Raw genomic sequence first — 22,638 nt, 5'->3', positions numbered from 1 at the left:
AACTGGAGTTTACAAAATATGGTCATGCAGCAACAACATTTAGTATCCCAAGGAGCAGCTTAAATATTTCAAACTGCCTTTTAAACCAGGGTGTATGTAAGGGCAGAAGAAGTACAGCATCTGTATGTAAGGGCAGCCACTCAGTTTTCTTGTTCTGGACTGAACTTGCGAGGACCCTGCCAGGATGCAAGTACCTTGTCCGAAACTCTGCATTCTGCAGTATGCAGGAGGTGTTCCGTGTTCGGCAGCCACTCAGTTCAGGCATGACGCTCTTCTTGCATTGTCGTCCTGCTCTGCTCTTCCCATCAGGTTTTTCAGCTCATAAACCAGGCATTTCACAACTTGAAGACATTTCACAAACAGGATCTCTTCTACTCGAACTGTTGCAACATTGTTTTCCAGATAGCAGGAAGAACCCAACCACAAGTGTTAAATCAGGCAGTGTTGTACTTGTAGGCTCTGAATAGCAGTACACTGACGCGGACTTTCAGAGGTGCTGGCAGAAGGCGTCGGCGCGTCGCGCAGGGTGTCCAAGTCGTCGAGGAAGGGATAACTCCCAGCGCCGCCGAACGCCTGCCTCGGCCGCCTCTGTCATTTGCGGCGACCCAGCGCGCTGTTGCTGAACTGAACGCCGGCAGGCATGAACTCTGTTCCGCTCCTTGCCTGCTTCCCGTGGCCATGGCCGGTGCGATCCGAGCCGGTGTCGTCTCGCGGTCATGGGAGGGGGAGGGGGACCTGGACGGAAGGGGGGCGGTCCTGGGGCGCCGCGGCGCTCCGGCGTGCAGCGGAGGCGGACGTTCCGGGGCAGACGGCGAGCGAAACAACATCCGGGGGTGGACGGTATTTGAAACACCGTCCACCCCTGGGTCCCTGGGAGCCGTCGGATCAGACACGAGCGTCCCAGATCAGGCGTTGACTACGGTCAGCAACTCGGTCGTCCTCCGTCAGGCGGGAGCGCGGCGTTGCTCGGGCTCCTCAGCGAGCGCCCGCCGGCCGTCGAGGACCCCGGGAACCTTGCCGCGATCCCAGCCGCCGCCGGCCCTCGGCCTGACGGGCATGGCGGCCAACGACGGGAACAGCTGCACGTTCGGACTCCGTGTCCGCGACGGCGTCGTCGTTGAGGTAGCTCATGCCTCATGTCGTGCTCCCGTGCGGCGACCAGCCACAGAGGAACAATGTCGATCGGCGCCGAGCTTCAATTCGGTAGATGCAGATGCGCGGGCGCAAGCTTGTGCCTCGTCGCCGCCTTTACCAGCGATGCCTCTTGTTGCAAACTTGCGACGCAGGAGGATCAGATCAGGCAGCGCTGACCGCAGAGTGTTCTGCATGTTCAGACTCCAGCAGGTTGCCTTATGCATTGGAGCATTGCAGTTGCAGCATCAGGGAGTCCTTTTCTGAATACCAGACAATACATTGTTTTGCAATTTGCAAGTTCAGGCTTCAGATTGGCTACTTTTGGAGATTGTATAGTGGCAACCCTGGCTTGTTGTTGCTATTGTGGGCTCCGGTTTTGGTCTGAGACCAGCCTGCATGGATTGAGCACAGAAATCTCGGCGAGTGGAATCTTGTTTGAGCGCAGAAATCTCAGCGATTTCCCTCTTAATGAAAAAAGTGCTCATGGTCGCAAAAAAAAAAATCTCAGCAAGGGAACACACAATATATATGCTGCGGTTAAGATCTGAATGTTCGTATCCATTGTGTTATGATCTGAATTGTATGGTCATGGTAGATGGTACTCATTTTGTTTATAAAAGGATTGATAAGCTAGAGAGAGTCGTGCTGCTCTGATCCTGCAGCAAGGACTAGAGCGCCGGACAGCATGAACACCGAGCACGCCCATCATCACTTCACCACGGCAGGCAACAGAGCTGCAGAAGAACTACCAGCAGAACCACCTCCCAGGGCCCGGAGGCTCTCGTCGCCGTGCTCGCCTGTCGCGACGACACTCACTTTTTTTTTAGGAATGACGACACTCACTTGATCGGGGCAGTAGCGGCGTTGGTACAGGTGATGCGAGGCATTGATCGGCGCCCGTGCTTTACGTCCCTGAACGGGTAAACCCAGGCCAGGATGGAATGATGGATGGCATCTGCAGCCGCGGCGCCGGCTGCCTCCTGGCGACCGGCGAGGCCTCGTCGGCACCCACGACAGCAAGGTCGTCGCTCGACCGGAACGAGGACTCGACAGGCGAGATGGTAACGACCTCAGGCCGTCGAGGAGCGCCGCGTGCGCCGGCGTCTCAGTGGCAACACGACCAGACCGGTGTGCCCGTCCGGCATCATGGTTCTAAAGGGGCTGGCCAGTTGGATGGATTGTGATCTGTCATCTGTAGACGATGCCCATCATAGTTCGCATCTTTAATTACGGATAGTTAGGTTCCCATCGCGTCACGAAAGGCCCCCGCGTCGCCCTCCCAGGGCGGCTCGGGTGGCGCACAGCCCGCCGCCGCCAGGCCCTCCCCCACCATTCCCAGACCTACCACCGCCGGAGCTTGACGCCGGAAGCCCGGTGGAGGGTAAGGAAGGCGGCAGTAGGGACCTTTTTTTTCCTCCCAGTTCGTAGAGGTTCGGAGCGCGAGATTTCGGCTGGTGGAGGGGACGCACAGGCCGGTGGCCGGGGCTGCAGATCCGGCCTCGCAGGGGACGGATCCGGTGTTCCCTTGCCCGGATCTCCCATGGCCGTCCTTGCTGTTGTTGTATCCTCATGGAACGGCGCTGGCAGAGGGGAACAGCATGGCCGGCGACAGCTTCGTGGTGGCGATTCGTCATCTCCGGCCCAATTGTACTCCCGCGGTTCCTCGTCGTGAGGGCCTCCGGCTTCGACGACGGAGAGGCTAGCTCCGGGTTTCGCGACTACTTTGTAGTATGGTATTCGCGGCAGACGAGGCTACATATGGTTTGTTAGACTTGGAGTTCGTGGCTGTTTGAAGTGGGCCAACTCTGATCTATTTGGTAGCATTGGCTTGGCAAGAAGGGGGAGCAGCACTAGGTGACTTTGTCTCTGTGGTACTTGTTCGGTACCAATTCTTCGAGGCCAGGAAGAAATTCCAAGGTCTGACCTTAATTGGTTGTACCTGGCAATGGCCTTGCTGAAGGTATTGTTTGGATTCCGAAGAATTGCTCTCTAGGGTGAAAACCTATGATCTGACCTTAATTGGTTGGGTCACTGCAATGGCGGTGCATGCGCGTACCGTTTCCACGTTGGTAGCGTTGTCTTGGGAGCCTTATTCGAAGTCCAGGTGTTGCTATGGTAACGAAGGAGGCAAGGAGTTGAAGATAAAGTTGTATGTTGTAGTTTGCTACGGCATGATTTTTTGTCATGTCGCTTTTTTGTTCCTTTTACTCTTTAGGCTGTGTGCATTTTAATTATGCAGAGGCCAGGTTGGATCTTGTAGGACCGAGAAATGCGACCAGAGGGGGGGGGGGGTGAATGGGAGCCTTCAAAAATAATCGCGATCAAAAACTTCGGCTCACAATTCTAGAGTGCACCCCAACCCCAGAGTTCTAGGCGATGTGCAGAGTAGCTACAAGGGAGCTACACTACCACAAAACAAGCCTAGGAACCAAAGCGATCAAGCGCAGAAGCAATTGCACGAAAGCAGTGCAAGAACCAAGCAAGGTATATATCACCGGTTGATCCGACGCACACGTTTGAACGACATCGGTTAAACCGGTGATACAGAGCCTGCAGCAAACAACCAGTGAGCACCGGTTGAACCGACGCTGGGTTTTGAACCTCGTCGGTTAAACCGGTGATCGAACGTCGGATAAACCGACAAAATCGTAAACTCACGTCGGTGCAGTTGTCCAGAGGATCAACAAAATGCACCAAACCAAGCAATGAACCCCGGTTAAACCGATGCTCAAAAACCTCGAGCGTCGGTGCAGTTGTCCAGAGAGACAACAAAACCGAAGTAAATGAACGCCGGTTGATCCGACGTAGGCAAAACCCTATACGTCGGTCAACAGCCCAAAACTGCAAACCAAATTAGTAACGCCGGTTAAACCGACGTCGGGGAGATCAAAGCACCGGTGCAATCACACAAAACCCCAAAAACCCTAACCCGTGACAAAAGCACTCACCGGTTGATCCGACGCTCAGGAACGCCAGCGTCGGTTCAACCGGCGTTAAGGAAAAATCCTGCCCGAGCGCAGAACCTCTGTTTTCCTCTCGGCACGACCAAAAACTCGAAGATTGAACGATCAAAACAGGTCGAAAGTTCTCCGAAATTTGCAGGCACACTCACAAAGACCTTGTGAGCCTACTCACAAAAAGAATCGACGATCTACTCCATGGTTGGAGAGGAATCGACGAAGAACCGAGGAAGAATGGGGTTTTCAGGAATTTTCCAAAACTGAGTTCTTGAAGGCTCACGATCTAGGTGAGTTTTAGCACAAGACTACGATGATTCTAGTCGTCAAGAAGAGCCTCAAGAACTACGGCAACAAGTGGTAGACACACCAACATGAAGAAATCAAGAACAAGGATGATTCATGCACACAGAGCTCAGTAGGACATGGAACGAACCTTGATTTCAAAGCCCCGAGGGCACAAGGAGGGATGGGCCTCCTTTCCCACGAATTCTCCTTACAAGTTCTTCAAGAATCCATGCCTAAACCTTAGAGAAGGTGAGGGAGGAGGAAGAACACGGGAGGGAGGAGGAAGAGGGCGCCTGGCTCTATTTCCTTTCACTTCTGATTGCCAGGGCACCCAGGTCCAGGGAGGAGGCCCTGCCTTTTTGTGTCCAGGCAGCCACCACCCACTCCATCTCTCCCATCCTTTCTTCCACTCCAAGTCTCCCTTTAAAAGACTAAACTACCCCTAAGTGCTAGACTAAACTAGAAGGCCCTTAGGGACAAAACCGGAAAAGATACATCGAAGACATCCGACGGCCGCGACGACTCGGAGAACCTTGCTTCATCTCGACGCAATCCCCTTGATGTCGCCACGCGTCCTTCTGGAATCTTCCGGGGGCAGTTTTTGGAAAACTGCCGAAACCGAGTTCGGTTGCGGTTTTGGAGGGAACCGCGAACCCTTCCCGCGCGATGTTTCCGGGCACACCCGCCAAGCCCGATGACGCCACGTGTCCGACCTCCCGCCGAAACCTCTTCGACTTGGCCGACGTCGACGCATCCCGCCGTTGGTTTTTCCCGAGGTACCAACAAACTCCACGCCGTCCCGCCTTGGCACCAGGAGTGGATCGCCACGCGGCCCAGCAGTGGCCCAAGCATCTGGGCTGTCCTTCTCCACCGCACGGTCGTCCGGTTGGGCCTCCAACGCCACCGCAAGGTCTCCCGCCTCCGCATGGTCGTCGAGCTCCCGCCACTGCAACGCCGCCGCATGGTACATCGGCACACACCACGCTCTTGTCCAAACCGACTCGCTGCCACCGCGCCATCCGTATACCTGCACACCACAGACCAAGAAATCGACGCAATCTCCACGAAGTCACGACTACACCACTGTCAGTCCACTCCACGTGTTGGCAATCACTCATCACACTAAGGAGCAGGCCTCCACTGCCTCTCAATCTCCCCCTTGATGAGTGCATTGTCAACACCACACCCTACATGGGCACTGGTGAAAACAAAGATAACCAAAAAGAAATAGAAAACAAAGAGAGCTATCTCAAGTGATCAAAAACGAATCAAAGCCAGAAAGATCACTTGAACATAGCAAAGCCAAAAGAGTCAGCCCCTAAGACAAGGGCAATGGCTCGACGCACTGACTCCAAAACATGCTTGACCCCTCAAGAAAAAGGCAAGGCTCAACACAGCCAAGCATGTGCAAAGCTGGTCCCTCCAGAAAGAGGTAAGGCTCAACGCAACCAGCAAAATAAGCATCACAAAGCTTTTCATGCTCAAAACTCCCCCTGAAATGCAGCTCCCCCTCACTATGCAACTCTTCCCAGATGTGAGCACACTTAAATCTGAATCTCTCCCCCTTAGGACAAGGAACAAGAATTTCTCCCCTAACCCCCTAAGGTACAAGAGACACCAATTTCTCCCCCTTGTTGACAAAGCACACGACAAGGAAACTCCCCCTGTCTAGATGCTCCCCCTGGAAATATGCCATGAAGTGCAAGCATGCGTGCTTAAAAGCTTCCAGGTACAGAACAAGAGCATTTGCAAGGGTCGAAACATCATAGCATATGAGGGTGCATATACAAAGACAATGCATGGAGAAGCTCATAAGAATATATCTATACAGATCATGAGCAAGCATTTGTCATTTGTAAACGAAAAGCATCAACATAAAGGACCTAGCATACTAGAAGGCAAGCAAGCATGCTAGAGCTAGCAAGAACATACAGGTGAGCTATCCAAACCATATCACAGCAACTGCCACTCAAGCAGCCTTGATACCAATTGAAAACTTTCAAATTTCGGTGCCAGGGGTTGAAAGCTTGCAAGCGCTTAACTTAGCGAATGTGCCAAGCCTAGGTCAAGGACCATCAGAAGCTTAAGACACCACTCTCAGTCATCCACAGCCTTGTCCAAGTTCTCCAGAGGAGCAGTCTCGATACAAGAACAGTGGTGCAAGCAATCCCACCTGGATCTTTTCACTCAAAGCAACCCAAGATAAACCAATTTGTTGGACTTTTTGAAATTAGATACCAATTAAACTATTCCAACAGAAAAGAGGGCATCTTGTTGCATGTGAGAGCAAAGGACCTAGCCACTAAGCATGATCAAGATAGCATAAGCATACAAACCTACACATGCTAGTAGCAGACCCTGAAGGTGACCATGTTTTATGATTTTCAGAGAATAAAATAGCTAAGCTCAGAGCCAATATACAGCATATTCAAAGAAGCTAGCTACACATGGTCAAAGCATATATACAACTCATAGCATAGCACAAGGCACAAGCAAATGCAGATATCATACATGAGAAGCTTAGTGCAAGTGTAATGCATATGAGCAAATGCAATGCAAGATGGTATGTACACAAAATGCAAGAAAAAGCAAAAAGAAGGAAAAACAAAACCTAAACTACAAAAACAACCACCCAACTCAAAATGGGTAGCACACGCCAAGCTCTCCCCGCAAGCGAGCATAGGTGGCTTGTTCCAGGGGCTTGGTCAAGATGTCGGCTACTTGATTAACAGTGGACACATGGGTCAGCTCAACATCACCCTTCTCATAATGATCTCTCAGGAAGTGGAACCTCACGTCTATATGCTTGGAGCGAGAGTGTAGGACGGGGTTCTTGGCTAAGCTAATGGCTGAGGTGCTGTCAATGAAAATGGGAACTCTGCCATAGGTTAGGCCATAATCACTGAGAGTGTGTCTCATCCAAAGGATCTGGGAGCAGCAACTAGCAGCAGCAATGTATTCGGCTTCTGTGGTGGAAAGGGCTACACTAGTTTGCTTACGGGCAGACCAAGACACAAGAGAAGTTCCAAGAAACTGGCAGGTGCCTGAAGTCGACTTGCGATCAATCCGACAACCACCATGATCAGCATCAGAAAAGCCAACCAACGCAAGAGAAGAGGAAGCAGAGTACCATAAGCCAAACTCTGGAGTGTATCGAAGGTACCTGAAGATCCTTTTCACAGCGTTCCTGTGAGACGTGCGCGGAGAAGCCTGGAACCTCGCGCAGAGACAGACCGCGAACTGGATGTCGGGTCTGGTGGCCGTCAAGTACAGGAGCGAGCCAATCATGCTCCTGTACTCCTTCTGGTCCACAGCAACACCTTCAGTGTCCTCATCCAGCGCCATAGAAGTACCCATAGGAGTCGGCATAGGACTGAGGCCCCCTAAGTCGAACTTCTTGAGCATGTCCTTGGTGTACTTGGCCTGGTGGACGAAGGTGCCATCCCGGGTTTGCTTGATGTGCAACCCGAGGAAGAACTGAAGCTCACCCATCATCGACATCTCAAACTCCCTGCTCATATCATCAGAAAAGCTAGAAACAAGAGAGTGAGAGGAGCCACCAAAGATAATATCATCCACGTAAATCTGTACCAACAGAAAATCAGCACCACGCCTGAGGAGAAACAATGTCTTATCTACCGATCCCATGACAAACCCCTGTTTAAGCAAAAAGGCTCTCAATCTCGCATACCAGGCTCTAGGGGCTTGCTTCAGACCATACAAAGCCTTCTGAAGCTTGAAGACTCGGTTTGGAAACTTAGGACCCTCAAAGCCAGGAGGCTGCTTCACATAGACCTCCTCCTCTATAAACCCGTTCAAAAAAAGCACTCTTAACATCCATCTGATACAGCTTGAACCCCTTCGAAGCTGCAAAGGCTAAAAAGATCCTGATGGCCTCTAAACGAGCTACAGGTGCAAAGGTCTCCTCATAATCTATCCCCTCCTGCTGGCTGTAACCCTGAGCTACTAACCTAGCCTTGTTCCTCACAACCATCCCATCCTCACCCTGTTTGTTCTTGAAAACCCATTTGGTACCTATAGGGTGGCAATCTGGTGGAGGCTCTACTAGGACCCAGACTTGGTTTCGCTCAAAGTTTTCTAGCTCCTCATGCATGGCATTGACCCAGTTAGAATCAGATAAAGCATGTCCAATATCTTTTGGCTCAAAGGAGGCAACAAACGCTGAATGAGCAAAGCCAGCGATACTTGTTACCTTGGACCTCGTGGTTCGTTCGTTGAGGTCACCTAACATTTGTTGAGGTGGATGACGACGCTGAATGTGTCGTGGTGCTTCTCTTGACGAAGTCGCCTCGCCACCGCCCTCAACATGGGTCCCGGAGAAAGAACCTTGAGCTGGACGTGGATCGGCCGTAGTCGAAGCTGTGGGGAGCGGGCCGCCATCGTCGTCAGAACTCGAATCTCCAGGAAGTGGGCCTGCAGCCGGCGCAGGGACACCACCATCATCCTCAAAGGCCTCAGGCTCATCCTCATCCTCAAAGATGTCCTGGCCAAACTCATCATCACCTGCACACTCCAAAGAAGCAGACAAAGAAGGAGTGGACTCGTCGAAGGTTACATTACAAGTTTCGACGATCCGGTTAGTCTCAAGAATAAGAACACGATAGCCTCTGGATTGAAGAGCATAGCCAAGAAGAATGCCATCATAGCTCCTAGACTCGAACTTATCAAGATTTCCCTCCTTCAGAACAAAGCATCTGCAACCAAAAGCACGCAGGTGGGACACTCTGGGCTGTCGACCAAACCGCAACTCATACGAAGTCTTTTTCATGAAAGAGCGAAGAAAGATGCGGTTGGCAACATAGCATGCGGTGTTGATCGCCTCGGCCCAAAAACGCCTAGGAGTCCTATGCTCATCGAGCATCGTCCTGGCCATCTCCACTAGGGTCCGGTTCTTGCGTTCAACCACGCCATTCTGTGGAGGAACATAAGGAGAGGAGTACTGGTGATCGAGACCAAAGCTACAACAGAAGTCATCAAAACGAGCGTTCTTAAATTCAGAGCCATTATCACTGCGGATAGCCCTCATGGCATGTGGAAGCTCGTTCTGTAACCTCAAGGCAAGGTCTCGAAAGTACTGAAAAGCCTCATCCTTAGTCTCCAAGAAGAAACCCAAGAGTACCGAGAAAAATCGTCAACGATCACAAGAATGTACCGCTTCCCACCGACAGAGCGCACACGAGCTGGACCAATGGTGTCCATGTGAAGAAGCTCGCCTGGGTGCGACGTCATCACCTGATTCACAGGTGGGTGTGGAAGGGAAACCATCTTCCCGTGACGACACGGGTGACAAACAAGGTCCTTGTCCAACTTGAGCTTGGGCAATCCTCGGATCAAATCAAGTGAGTTGAGCCTAACTAGTAGGTCAAAACTCAAGTGACCAAGCCTCCTATGCCACTTCCCAGAGCTCAGAAGACTGACCAGTCACCAGACAGTGAGAGGTGCTAGAAGAAGATCCAGAAAAGTCAATGCGAAACACACGGCCAAAAGGAACAATGCCGCACACAAACTCTCCTCTGGAATCAAGAACACGCGAGCAACCTCTCTTAAAACTCACTTCAAACCCATCATCAAGAAGTTGTGAAACAGAGAGCAGATTAAAAACCCAGCTTATCAACAAGAGCAACTTCTCTCAAGGTGAAGTCATCTGAAATCCGAATAGCGCCAACTCCACGTACCTTTCCTCTGCTGTTATCCCCGAAGGTGATGTACTCTTTGTCCTTCATCGGGGTGAGGCTGGAGAACCATCTGTGACTTCCGGTCATGTGGCGCGAACAACCGGAGTCCATGAGCCATATGTCCTCCAGGCCTCGAGTGTCCTGCTCAGTAAGAAGAGAAAGAGCGGGCAAATGGCCCGACACTGGGGTTAGCACAGAAAAGAAGCAAACCAGTGTCGTGCCATCTGCTCGAAAGCAGGGTAAGTATCCTCAAACGAAAACTGTGGCTGGCGACCACCACGCTGAGGAAAACGTGGTGCGCCTCCGCCACCAAAGCTTCGGCCACGCTGACCATCACCGAAAGCACGGTGTGGAACGGGGCCGGCGAAACCACCAACAGGAGCACGGTAACACCACCGCCTCCCCCTCCTCCACCTACACGACGTGGCCTGGCATCCCGCCTCTGCCCACGTCGAGCTGGAGTGTGTCCACCTGTAGGCTGGTGGAACACTTCCGGAGCGCGCCTCTCAGACTGCCTGCGCTCAAACCTCAACCTCCGGAAGCAAAATTCTGCCAGTGACCCTCCCTTTCGCACCACTCACACAGGTAAGGCTCTCTCTTGTGTGTAGGCTGTGGTGTAGAAGCTGGGGCTCTCTGAGGAACTCTGGGGGGCTGAGTCCTCACCTTGGGCTTAGGAATTGGCTTACCACTAGGAGGGAGTGTATCCAGTCGGGTTCTTGAGATGGTTAGGCTTGGGAACCCACACTGGATTCTTAGGTGGAGCTTTAGGTGGCTCAGTGAGGATTCCGTCCTTAACTGGTGCTGGCTTAGGAACTGGTGAAGCTGTGGAAGAGAGTACATTCACACTCGGCTCAAGTATCTCACCAATCTTACCATAGGGTTGGACAAAGTCAGCAGGAGTAAAAGCAAAACCAACCCCAACACCATCAGGACGCTTAAACTGCTGAACCATCATGCTCAACTGAGGCTCGCGGGCGGACACCCAACTGAGAATCTCCCGAAGGTGGGAGTTCTCCTCCTCCATCCGGGTCTTGTCCTTCCATGCCTCCTCAAGCTCAGAGATCAGGCTTGGGCACACAGTACAATCAGCAGAGCAAGAGCTAGGAACTGCGGATTTCTCCAACTTCCTCAAAGCAACATTCTTCTCCTTAAGCTCTTCTCTAAGTGCTGGGCACTCCTTGCAAGCACCCAAGAGGGTAGGCCGGGACTTGAGCTCATCCATGGCCTTCTTGCCCTCCTCGAGCTTGAGCAAGTTCTCATCATACTTGCTCCTGAGCTCGGACAGGTCAGACATCAAAACCGATGCACTGACTGCACTCATCCTCCTCAACACACTCCTCCACAATAGGTGCAGACTGAGCAATTTCTAGAGCTAGCTTAGCTTCCTTCAGCTCCTGTCTCAAAGATCTAAACTGCCTCTTTGCATCCTTAATGATCAGGTCTTGATTATCTAGAGCAGTGTAAAGATCCTCCAACTCCTCAGGAGTGGGGTGCTCAGGACGTACCTCAGAGCTTGACTCTAGTTGAGGTGCAAGCTCTGCAGTAGTGGAAGGAGTTCCGTCGGCGTCGGAGTCGATGGCCATGGTGCAAGAGACCGGCCGCCTTCCCAGCATGGAGGCAAAGGCCAGTGAAGCCCTCTGTGGCCTTCTTCTTGGAGCTCCGCTTCTTTTCGCCGCGGTGGTGTGAGTCGGAGTCACTGGAGCTGGATGAGGACGAAGACGTCGAACTCTGGCTAGTGGAGGAGTGATCCTCGCTCTGGGCGACGAACGCCTGCTTGTCCTTGTACTTGCCGACGTTCTTCTTCTTCCGCTCGTGGTGCCGCTTGGAGCGTCCGCCATTCTTCTTGTGGGAGTGCCCACTCTTGTGCTTGTGGCGGTGCTCGCGGTACTCCTCGTGCCTGGAGCGGCCGTCATCATCCCTGGAACTCTTCTTCTTGGGGCACTCGGCGGCGAAGTGGCCGGTCTTGCCGCAGTTGAAGTAGGTCTTCGCTCGTGCTTGTCTGTTGTTGAAGGCACGCTGGAACTTGTGGATGATCAATGCAAGCTCCTCGTTTCCCAGCACCTCCAGCTGCTCATCTGTCACAGACACAAGAGAAGACAAGCAAAAACCTCCAAGAGAAGGGTCAGAGTTAGCTCCAGAGGTGCCTACTAGGGCCATAGACTTGGAGGCGGAGGCATCAGCATGATTGCCTTCCATCTTAGCTCGAGAGAGCTTCTCCACCTCTGAAGCCTTGAGCTTGCTGAACAGCTCATCCACAGTGAGGGTCTCATAGCTAGCAGACTCTATGATAGTCTGGACCTTCACTTCCCAGACCTTGCGATCAAGAGCATAGAGAAGCTTCATAGCCTTCTCATGATCGGAGTAGGCCTGGGTGCCCTGTGGTTGGTTCGCACGCACCTTGTTCACAATCGACTGAAAACGACTGAACATGATGTCGATACTCTCACCCGGCAACTGAGAAAAGTTCTCGTACTCCCGCCGGTGAGTCTCATACAGCCTCGACTTGACATGGTTGGTTCCTTCATGGAAATTGGCCAACCGTGTCCAGATCTCCCGGGCTGTGAGAAGGTCGCTGACACGATCGAACTCAGGACGAGAGAGACAGGCTATGAGAGCGTTGTACGCCTTGCTATTGACCTCATGTCTCCTAACCTGAAGCTCGGTCGTGCGGACCGCAAGGTTCACATAATCAGGGTCCACACAAATCTCCCAGACCTCGGAACCTAGACTCAAAAGATAGGCACGCATGCGCACCTTCCAATAGTCGTAATCGGATCCATCGAAGATCGGGGGTTTGCCCGGTGAACCCATGGTCGCACAACGGTTTCGAACCGGAGAAGGCTATAGAGAAACTGTCCCGGCTCTGATACCAATTGTAGGACCGAGAAATGCGACCAGAGGGGGGGGTGAATGGGAGCCTTCAAAAAAATCGCGATCAAAAACTTCGGCTCACAATTCTAGAGTGCACCCCAACCCCAGAGTTCTAGGCGATGTGCAGAGTAGCTACAAGGGAGCTACACTAACACAAAACAAGCCTAGGAACCAAAGCGATCAAGCGCAGAAGCAATTGCACGAAAGCAGTGCAAGAACCAAGCAAGGTATATATCACCGGTTGATCCGACGCACACGTTTGAACGACGTCGGTTAAACCGGTGATACAGAGCCTGCAGCAAACAACCAGTGAGCACCGGTTGAACCGACACTGGGTTTTGAACCTCGTCGGTTAAACCGGTGATCGAACGTCGGATAAACCGACAAAATCGTAAACTCACGTCGGTGCAGTTGTCCAGAGGATCAACAAAATGCACCAAACCAAGCAATGAACCCCGGTTAAACCGATGCTCAAAAACCTCGAGCGTCGGTGCAGTTGTCCAGAGAGACAACAAAACCGAAGTAATGAACGCCGGTTGATCCGACGTAGGCAAAACCCTATACGTCGGTCAACCGCCCAAAACTGCAAACCAAATTAGTAACGCCGGTTAAACCGACGTCGGGGAGATCAAAGCACCGGTGCAATCACACAAACCCCAAAAACCCTAACCCGTGACAAAGCACTCACCGGTTGATCCAACGCTCAGGAACGCCAGCGTCGGTTCAACCGGCGTTAAGGAAAAATCCTACCCGAGCGCAGAACCTCTGTTTTCCTCTCGGCACGACCAAAAACTCGAAGATTGAACGATCAAACAGGTCGAAAGTTCTCCAAAATTTGCAGGCACACTCACAAAGACCTTGTGAGCCTACTCACAAAAAGAATCGACGATCTACTCCATGGTTGGAGAGGAATCGACGAAGAACCGAGGAAGAATGGGGTTTTCAGGAATTTTCCAAAACTGAGTTCTTGAAGGCTCACGATCTAGGTGAGTTTTAGCACAAGACTACGATGATTCTAGTCGTCAAGAAGAGCCTCAAGAACTATGGCAACAAGTGGTAGACACACACAAAGAAAATCAAGAACAAGGATGATTCATGCACACAGAGCTCAGTAGGACATGGAACGAACCTTGATTTCAAAGCCCCGAGGCACAAGGAGGGATGGGCTCCTTTCCCACGAATTCTCCTTACAAGTTCTTCAAGAATCCATGCCTAAACCTTAGAGAAGGTGAGGGTGGAGGAAGAACACGGGAGGGAGGAGGAAGAGGGCGCCTGGCTCTATTTCCTTTCACTTCTGATTGCCAGGGCACCCAGGTCCAGGGAGGAGGCCCTGCCTTTTGTGTCCAGGCAGCCACCACCCACTCCATCTCTCCCATCCTTTCTTCCACTCCAAGTCTCCCTTTAAAAGACTAACTACCCCTAAGTGCTAGACTAAACTAGAAGGCCCTTAGGGGCAAAACCGGAAAAGATACATCGAAGACATCCGACGGCCGCGACGACTCGGAGAACCTGCTTCATCTCGACCAATCCCCTTGATGTCGCCACGCGTCCTTCTGGAATCTTCCGGGGCAGTTTTTGGAAAACTGCCGAAACCGAGTTCGGTTGCGGTTTTGGAGGGAACCGCGAACCCTTCCCGCGCGATGTTTCCGGGCACACCCGCCAAGCCCGATGACACCACGTGTCCGACCTCCCGCCGAAACCTCTTCGACTTGGCCGACGTCGACGCATCCCGCCGTTGGTTTTTCCCGAGGTACCAACAAACTCCACGCCGTCCCGCCTTGGCACCAGGAGTGGATCGCCACGCGGCCCAGCAGTGGCCCAAGCATCTGGGCTGTCCTTCTCCACCGCACGGTCGTCCGGTTGGGCCTCCAACGCCACCGCAAGGTCTCCCGCCTCCGCATGGTCGTCGAGCTCCCGCCACTGCAACGCCGCCGCATGGTACATCGGCACGCACCACGCTCTTGTCCAAACCGACTCGCTGCCACCCGCCATCCGTATACCTGCACACCACAGACCAAGAAATCGACGCAATCTCCACGAATCGCGACTACACCACTGTCAGTCCACTCCACGTGTTGGCAATCACTCATCACACTAAGGAGCAGGCCTCCACTGCCTCTCAATCTCCCCCTTGATGAGTGCATTGTCAACACCACACCCCACACGGGTACTGGTGATAGAAAAAGATAACAAAAAGGAAATAGAAAACAAAGTGAGCTAACTCAAGTGATCAAAAACGCATGAAAGCCATAAAAGATCACTTGGAGATAACAAAGCCAAAAGAGTCAGCCCCTAAGACAAGGGCAACGGCTCGACGCACTGACTCCAAAACATGCTTGACCCCTCAAAAGAGGCAAGGCTCAACACAGCCAAGCATGTGCAAAGCTGGTCCCTCCAGAAAGAGGCAAAGCTCAACGCAACCAGTAAAGAGCATGAGAAAGCTCAAAAACTTCCCCTGAAATGCAGCTCCCCCTCACTATGCAACTCTCCCCCGATGTGTGCACACTCAAAGTCTGAATCTCTCCCTGAGACCAAACAACCAATCTCTCCCCCTTAGGACAAGGATCACGAAATTCTCCCCCTAACCCCTAAGGTGAGACACAAAACAACATTCTCTCCCCCTTGTTGACAAGGCACACGTCAAGGAAACTCCCCCTGCCTAGATGCTCCCCCTGGAAATATGCCATGAAGTGCAAGCATGCGTGCCTAAAAGCTTCCAGGTACAGAACAAGAGCATTTGCAAGGGTCGAAACATCATAGCATATGAGGGTGCATATACAAAGACAATGCATGGAGAAGCTCATAAGAATATATCTATACAGATCATGAGCAAGCATTTGTCATTTGTAAACGAAAAGCATCACCATAAAGGACCTAACATACTAGAAGCCAAGCAAGCATGCTAGAGCTAGCAAGAACATACAGGTGAGCTATCCAAACCATATCACAGCGACTGCCACTCAAGCAGCCTTGATACCAATTGAAAACTTTCAAATTTCGGTGCCAGGGGTTGAAAACTTGCAAGCGCTTAACTTAGCGAATGTGCCAAGCCTAGGTCAAGGACCATCAGAAGCTTAAGACACCACTCTCAGTCATCCACAGCCTTGTCCAAGTTCTCCAGAGGAGCAGTCTCGATCCAAGGACAGTGGTGCAAGCAATCCCACCTGGATCTTTTCACTCAAAGCAACCCAAGATAAACCCAATTTGTTGGACTTTTTGAAATTAGATACCAATTAAACTATTCCAACAGAAAAGAGGGCATCTTGTTGCATGTGAGAGCAAAGGACCTAGCCACTAAGCATGATCAAGATAGCATAAGCATACAAACCTACACATGCTAGTAGCAGACCCTGAAGGTGACCATGTTTTATGATTTCAAAGAATAAAATAGCTAAGCTCAGAGCCAATATACAACATATTCAAAGGAGCTAGCTATTCATGGTCAAAGCATATATACAACTCATAGCATAGCACAAGGCACAAGCAAATGCAGATATCATACATGAGAAGCTTAGTGCAAGTGTAATGCATATGAGCAAATGCAATGCAAGATGGTATGTACACAAAATGCAAGAAAAAGCAAAAGAAGGAAAAACAAAACCTAAACTACAAAAACAACTACCCAACTCAAAATGGGTAGCACACGCCAAGCTCTCCCCGCAAGCGAGCATAGGTGGCTTGTTCTAGGGGCTTGGTCAAGATGTCGGCTACTTGATTATCAGTGGACACATGGGTCAGCTCAACATCACCCTTCTCATAATGATCTCTCAGGAAGTGGAACCTCACGTCTATATGCTTGGAGCGAGAGTGTAGGACGGGGTTCTTGGCTAAGCTAATGGCTGAGGTGCTGTCAATGAAAATGGGAACTCTGCCATAGGTTAGGCCATAATCACTGAGAGTGTGTCTCATCCAAAGGATCTGGGAGCAGCAACTAGCCGCAGCAATGTATTCGGCTTCTGTGGTGGAAAGGGCTACACTAGTTTGCTTGCGGGCAGACCAAGACACAAGAGAGTTCCAAGAAACTGACAGGTGCCTGAAGTCGACTTGCGATCAATCCGACACCCACCATGATCAGCATCAGAAAAGCCAACCAACGCAAGAGAAGAGGAAGCAGAGTACCATAAGCCAAACTCAGGAGTGTATCGAAGGTACCTGAAAATCCTCTTCACAGCGTTCCTGTGAGAAGTGCGCGGAGAAGCCTGGAACCTCGCGCAGAGACAGACCGCGAACTGGATGTCGGGTCTGGTGGCCGTCAAGTACAGGAGCGAGCCGATCATGCTCCTGTACTCCTTCTGGTCCACAGCAACACCTTCAGTGTCCTCATCCAGCGCCGTAGAAGTGCCCATAGGAGTCGGCATGGGACTGAGGTCTCCGAAGTCGAACTTCTTGAGCATGTCCTTAGTGTACTTGGCCTGGTGGACGAAGGTGCCATCCCGGGTTTGCTTGATGTGCAACCCGAGGAAAAACTGAAGCTCACCCATCATCGACATCTCAAACTCTCTGCTCATGTCATCAGAAAAACTAGAAACAAGAGAGTGAGAGGAGCCACCAAAGATAATATCATCCACGTAAATCTGAACCAACAGAAAATCAGCGCCACGCCTGAGGAGAAACAACGTCTTATCTACCGATCCCATGACAAACCCCTGTTTAAGCAAAAGGCTCTCAATCTCGCATACCAGGCTCTAGGGGCTTGCTTCAGACCATACAAAGCCTTCTGAAGCCTGAAGACTCGGTTTGGAAACTTGGGACTCTCAAAGCCAGGAGGCTGCTTCACATAGACCTCCTCCTCTATAAACCCGTTCAAAAAGGCACTCTTAACATCCATCTGATACAGCTTGAACCCCTTCGAAGCTGCAAAGGCTAAAAAGATCCTGATGGCCTCTAAACGAGCTACAGGTGCAAAGGTCTCCTCATAATCTATCCCCTCCTGCTGGCTGTAACCCTGAGCTACTAACCTAGCCTTGTTCCTCACAACCATCCCATCCTCACTGTTTGTTCTTGAAAACCCATTTGGTACCTATAGGGTGGCAATCTGGTGGAGGCTCTACTAGGACCCAGACTTGGTTTCGCTCAAAGTTTTCTAACTCCTCATGCATGGCATTGACCCAGTTAGAATCAGATAAAGCATGTCCAATATCTTTTGGCTCAAAGAAGGCAACAAACGCTGAATGAGCAAAGCCAGCGATACTTGTTACCTTGGACCTCGTGGTTCGTTCGTTGAGGTCACCTAACATTTGTTGAGGTGGATGACGACGCTGAATGTGTCGTGGTGCTTCTCTTGACGAAGTCGCCTCGCCGCCGCCCTCAACATGGGTCCCGGAGGAAGAACCTTGAGCTGGATGTGGATCGGCCGTAGTCGAAGCTGTGGGGAGCGGGCCGCCATCGTCGTCTGAACTCGAATCTCCAGGGAGTGGGCCTGCAGCCGGCGCAGGGACACCACCATCACCCTCAAAGGCCTCAGGCTCATCCTCATCCTCGAAGATGTCCTGGCCAAACTCATCATCACCTGCACACTCCAAAGAAGCAGACAAAGAAGGAGTGGACTCGTCGAAGGTTACATTACAAGTTTCGACGATCCGGTTAGTCTCAAGAATAAGAACACGATAGCCTCTGGATTGAAGAGCATAGCCAAGAAGAATGCCATCATAGCTCCTAGACTCGAACTTATCAAGATTTCCCTCCTTCAGAACAAAGCATCTGCAACCAAAAGCACGCAGGTGGGACACTCTGGGCTGTCGACCAAACCGCAACTCATACGAAGTCTTTTTCATGAATGAGCGAAGGAAGATGCGGTTGGCAACATAGCATGCGGTGTTGATCGCTTCGGCCCAAAAACGCCTAGGAGTCCTATGCTCATCGAGCATCGTCCTGGCCATTTCCACTAAGGTCCGATTTTTGCGTTCAACCACGCCATTCTGTGGAGGAACATAAGGAGGAGGGAGTATTGGTGATCAAGACCAAAGTCACGACAGAAGTCATCAAAACGAGCGTTCTTAAATTCAGTTCCATTATCACTGCGGATAGCCCTCATGGCATGTGGAAGCTCGTTCTGTAACCTCAAAGCAAGATCACGAAAATGCTGAAAAGTCTCATCCTTAGTCTCCAAGAAGAAAACCCAAGAGTCCCCGGTTAAACCGATGCTCAAAAACCTCGAGCGTCGGTGTAGTTGTCCAGAGAGACAACAAAACCGAAGTAAATGAACGCCGGTTGATCCGACGTAGGCAAAACCCTATACGTCGGTCAACCGCCCAAAACTGCAAACCAAATTAGTAACGCCGGTTAAACCGACGTCGGGGAGATCAAAGCACCGGTGCAATCACACAAAATCCCAAAAACCCTAACCCGTGACAAAAGCACTCACCGGTTGATCCGACGCTCAGGAACGCCAGCGTCGGTTCAACCGGCGTTAAGGAAAAATCCTGCCCGAGCGCAGAACCTCTGTTTTCCTCTCGGCACGACCAAAAACTCGAAGATTGATCGATCAAAACAGGTCGAAAGTTCTCCAAAATTTGCAGGCACACTCACAAAGACCTTGTGAGCCTACTCACGAAAAGAATCGACGATCTACTCCATGGTTTGAGAGGAATCGACGAAGAACCGAGGAAGAACGGGGTTTTCAGGAATTTTCCAAAACTGAGTTCTTGAAGGCTCACGATCTAGATGAGTTTTAGCACAAGACTACGATGATTCTAGTCGCCAAGAAGAGCCTCAAGAACTACGGCAACAAGTGGTAGACACACCAACACGAAGAAATCAAGAACAAGGATAATTCATGCACACAGAGCTCAGTAGGACATGGAACGAACCTTGATTTCAAAGCCCCGAGGGCACAAGGAGGGATGGGCCTCCTTTCCCACGAATTCTCCTTACAAGTTCTTCAAGAATCCATGCCTAAACCCTAGAGAAGGTGAGGGAGGAGGAAGAACACGGGAGGGAGGAGAAGAGGGCGCCTGGCTCTTTTCCTTTCTCTTATAATTGCCAGGGCCCCGGGTCCAGGGAGGAGGCCCTGCCTTTTTGTGTCCAGGCAGCCACCACCCACTCCATCTCTCCCATCCTTTCTTCCACTCCAAGTCTCCCTTTAAAAGACTAAACTACACCTAAGTGCTAGACTAAACTAGAAGGCCCTTAGGGGCAAAACCGGAAAAGATACATCGGAGACATCCGACGGCCGCGACGACTCGGAGAACCTTGCTTCATCTCGACGCAATCCCCTTGATGTCGCCACGCGTCCTTCTGGAATCTTCCGGGGGCAGTTTTTGGAAAACTGCCGAAACCGAGTTCGGTTGCGGTTTTGGAGGGAACCGCGAACCCTTCCCGCGCGATGTTTCCGGGCACACCCGCCAAGCCCGATGACGCCACGTGTCCGACCTCCCGCCGAAACCTCTTCGACTTGGCCGACGTCGACGCATCCCGCCGTTGGTTTTTCCCGAGGTACCAACAAACTCCACGCCGTCCCGCCTTGGCGCCAGGAGTGGATCGCCACGCGGCCCAGCAGTGGCCCAAGCATCTGGGCTGTCCTTCTCCACCGCACGGTCGTCCGGTTGGGCCTCCAACGCCACCGCAAGGTCTCCCGCCTCCGCATGGTCGTCGAGCTCCCGCCACTGCAACGCCGCCGCATGGTACATCGGCACGCACCACGCTCTTGTCCAAACCGACTCACTGCCACCGCGCCATCCGTATACCTGCACACCACAGACCAAGAAATCGACGCAATCTCCACGAAGTCGCGACTACACCACTGTCAGTCCACTCCACGTGTTGGCAATCACTCATCACACTAAGGAGCAGGCCTCCACTGCCTCTCAATCTCCCCCTTGATGAGTGCATTGTCAACACCACACCCCACACGGGTACTGGTGATAGAAAAAGATAACAAAAAGGAAATAGAAAACAAAGTGAGCTAACTCAAGTGATCAAAACGCATGAAAGCCATAAAAGATCACTTGGAGATAACAAAGCCAAAAGAGTCAGCCCCTAAGACAAGGGCAACGGCTCGACGCACTGACTCCAAAACATGCTTGACCCCTCAAGAAAGAGGCAAGGCTCAACACAGCCAAGCATGTGCAAAGCTGGTCCCTCCAGAAAGAGGCAAAGCTCAACGCAACCAGTAAAGAGCATGAGAAAGCTCAAAACTTCCCCTGAAATGCAGCTCCCCCTCACTATGCAACTCTCCCCCGATGTGTGCACACTCAAAGTCTGAATCTCCCTGAGACCAAACAACCAATCTCTCCCCCTTAGGACAAGGATCACGAAATTCTCCCCCTAACCCCTAAGGTGAGACACAAAACAACATTCTCTCCCCCTTGTTGACAAGGCACACGTCAAGGAAACTCCCCCTGCCTAGATGCTCCCCCTGGAAATATGCCATGAAGTGCAAGCATGCGTGCCTAAAAGCTTCCAGGTACAGAACAAGAGCATTTGCAAGGGTCGAAACATCATAGCATATGAGGGTGCATATACAAAGACAATGCATGGAGAAGCTCATAAGAATATATCTATACAGATCATGAGCAAGCATTTGTCATTTGTAACGAAAAGCATCACCATAAAGGACCTAACATACTAGAAGCCAAGCACATGCTAGAGCTAGCAAGAACATACAGGTGAGCTATCCAAACCATATCATAGCGACTGCCACTCAAGCAGCCTTGATACCAATTGAAAACTTTCAAATTTCGGTGCCAGGGGTTGAAAACTTGCAAGCGCTTAACTTAGCGAATGTGCCAAGCCTAGGTCAAGGACCATCAGAAGCTTAAGACACCACTCTCAGTCATCCACAGCCTTGTCCAAGTTCTCCAGAGGAGCAGTCTCGATCCAAGGACAGTGGTGCAAGCAATCCCACCTGGATCTTTTCACTCAAAGCAACCCAAGATAAACCCAATTTGTTGGACTTTTGAAATTAGATACCAATTAAACTATTCCAACAGAAAAGAGGGCATCTTGTTGCATGTGAGAGCAAAGGACCTAGCCACTAAGCATGATCAAGATAGCATAAGCATACAAACCTACACATGCTAGTAGCAGACCCTGAAGGTGACCATGTTTTATGATTTTCAAAGAATAAAATAGCTAAGCTCATAGCCAATATACAACATATTCAAAGGAGCTAGCTATTCATGGTCAAATATATACAACTCATAGCATAGCACAAGCACAAGCAATGCAGATATCATACATGAGAAGCTTAGTGCAAGTGTAATGCATATGAGCAAATGCAATGCAAGATGGTATGTACACAAAATGCAAGAAAAAGCAAAAAGAAGAAAAACAAAACCTAAACTACAAAAACAACTACCCAACTCAAAATGGGTAGCACACGCCAAGCTCTCCCCGCAAGCGAGCATAGGTGGCTTGTTCTAGGGGCTTGGTCAAGATGTCGGCTACTGATTATCAGTGGACACATGGGTCAGCTCAACATCACCCTTCTCATAATGATCTCTCAGGAAGTGGAACCTCACGTCTATATGCTTGGAGCGAGAGTGTAGGACGGGGGTTCTTGGCTAAGCTAATGGCTGAGGTGCTGTCAATGAAAATGGGAACTCTGCCATAGGTTAGGCCATAATCACTGAGAGTGTGTCTCATCCAAAGGATCTGGGAGCAGCAACTAGCCGCAGCAATGTATTCGGCTTCTGTGGTGGAAAGGGCTACACTAGTTTGCTTGCGGGCAGACCAAGACACAAGAGAAGTTC

The sequence above is a fragment of the Panicum virgatum genome, chromosome 8N (assembly GCF_016808335.1).
Source record: "Panicum virgatum strain AP13 chromosome 8N, P.virgatum_v5, whole genome shotgun sequence".
Classification (NCBI taxonomy): Eukaryota; Viridiplantae; Streptophyta; class Magnoliopsida; order Poales; family Poaceae; genus Panicum; species Panicum virgatum.
This window is presented reverse-complemented; position numbering follows the sequence as displayed.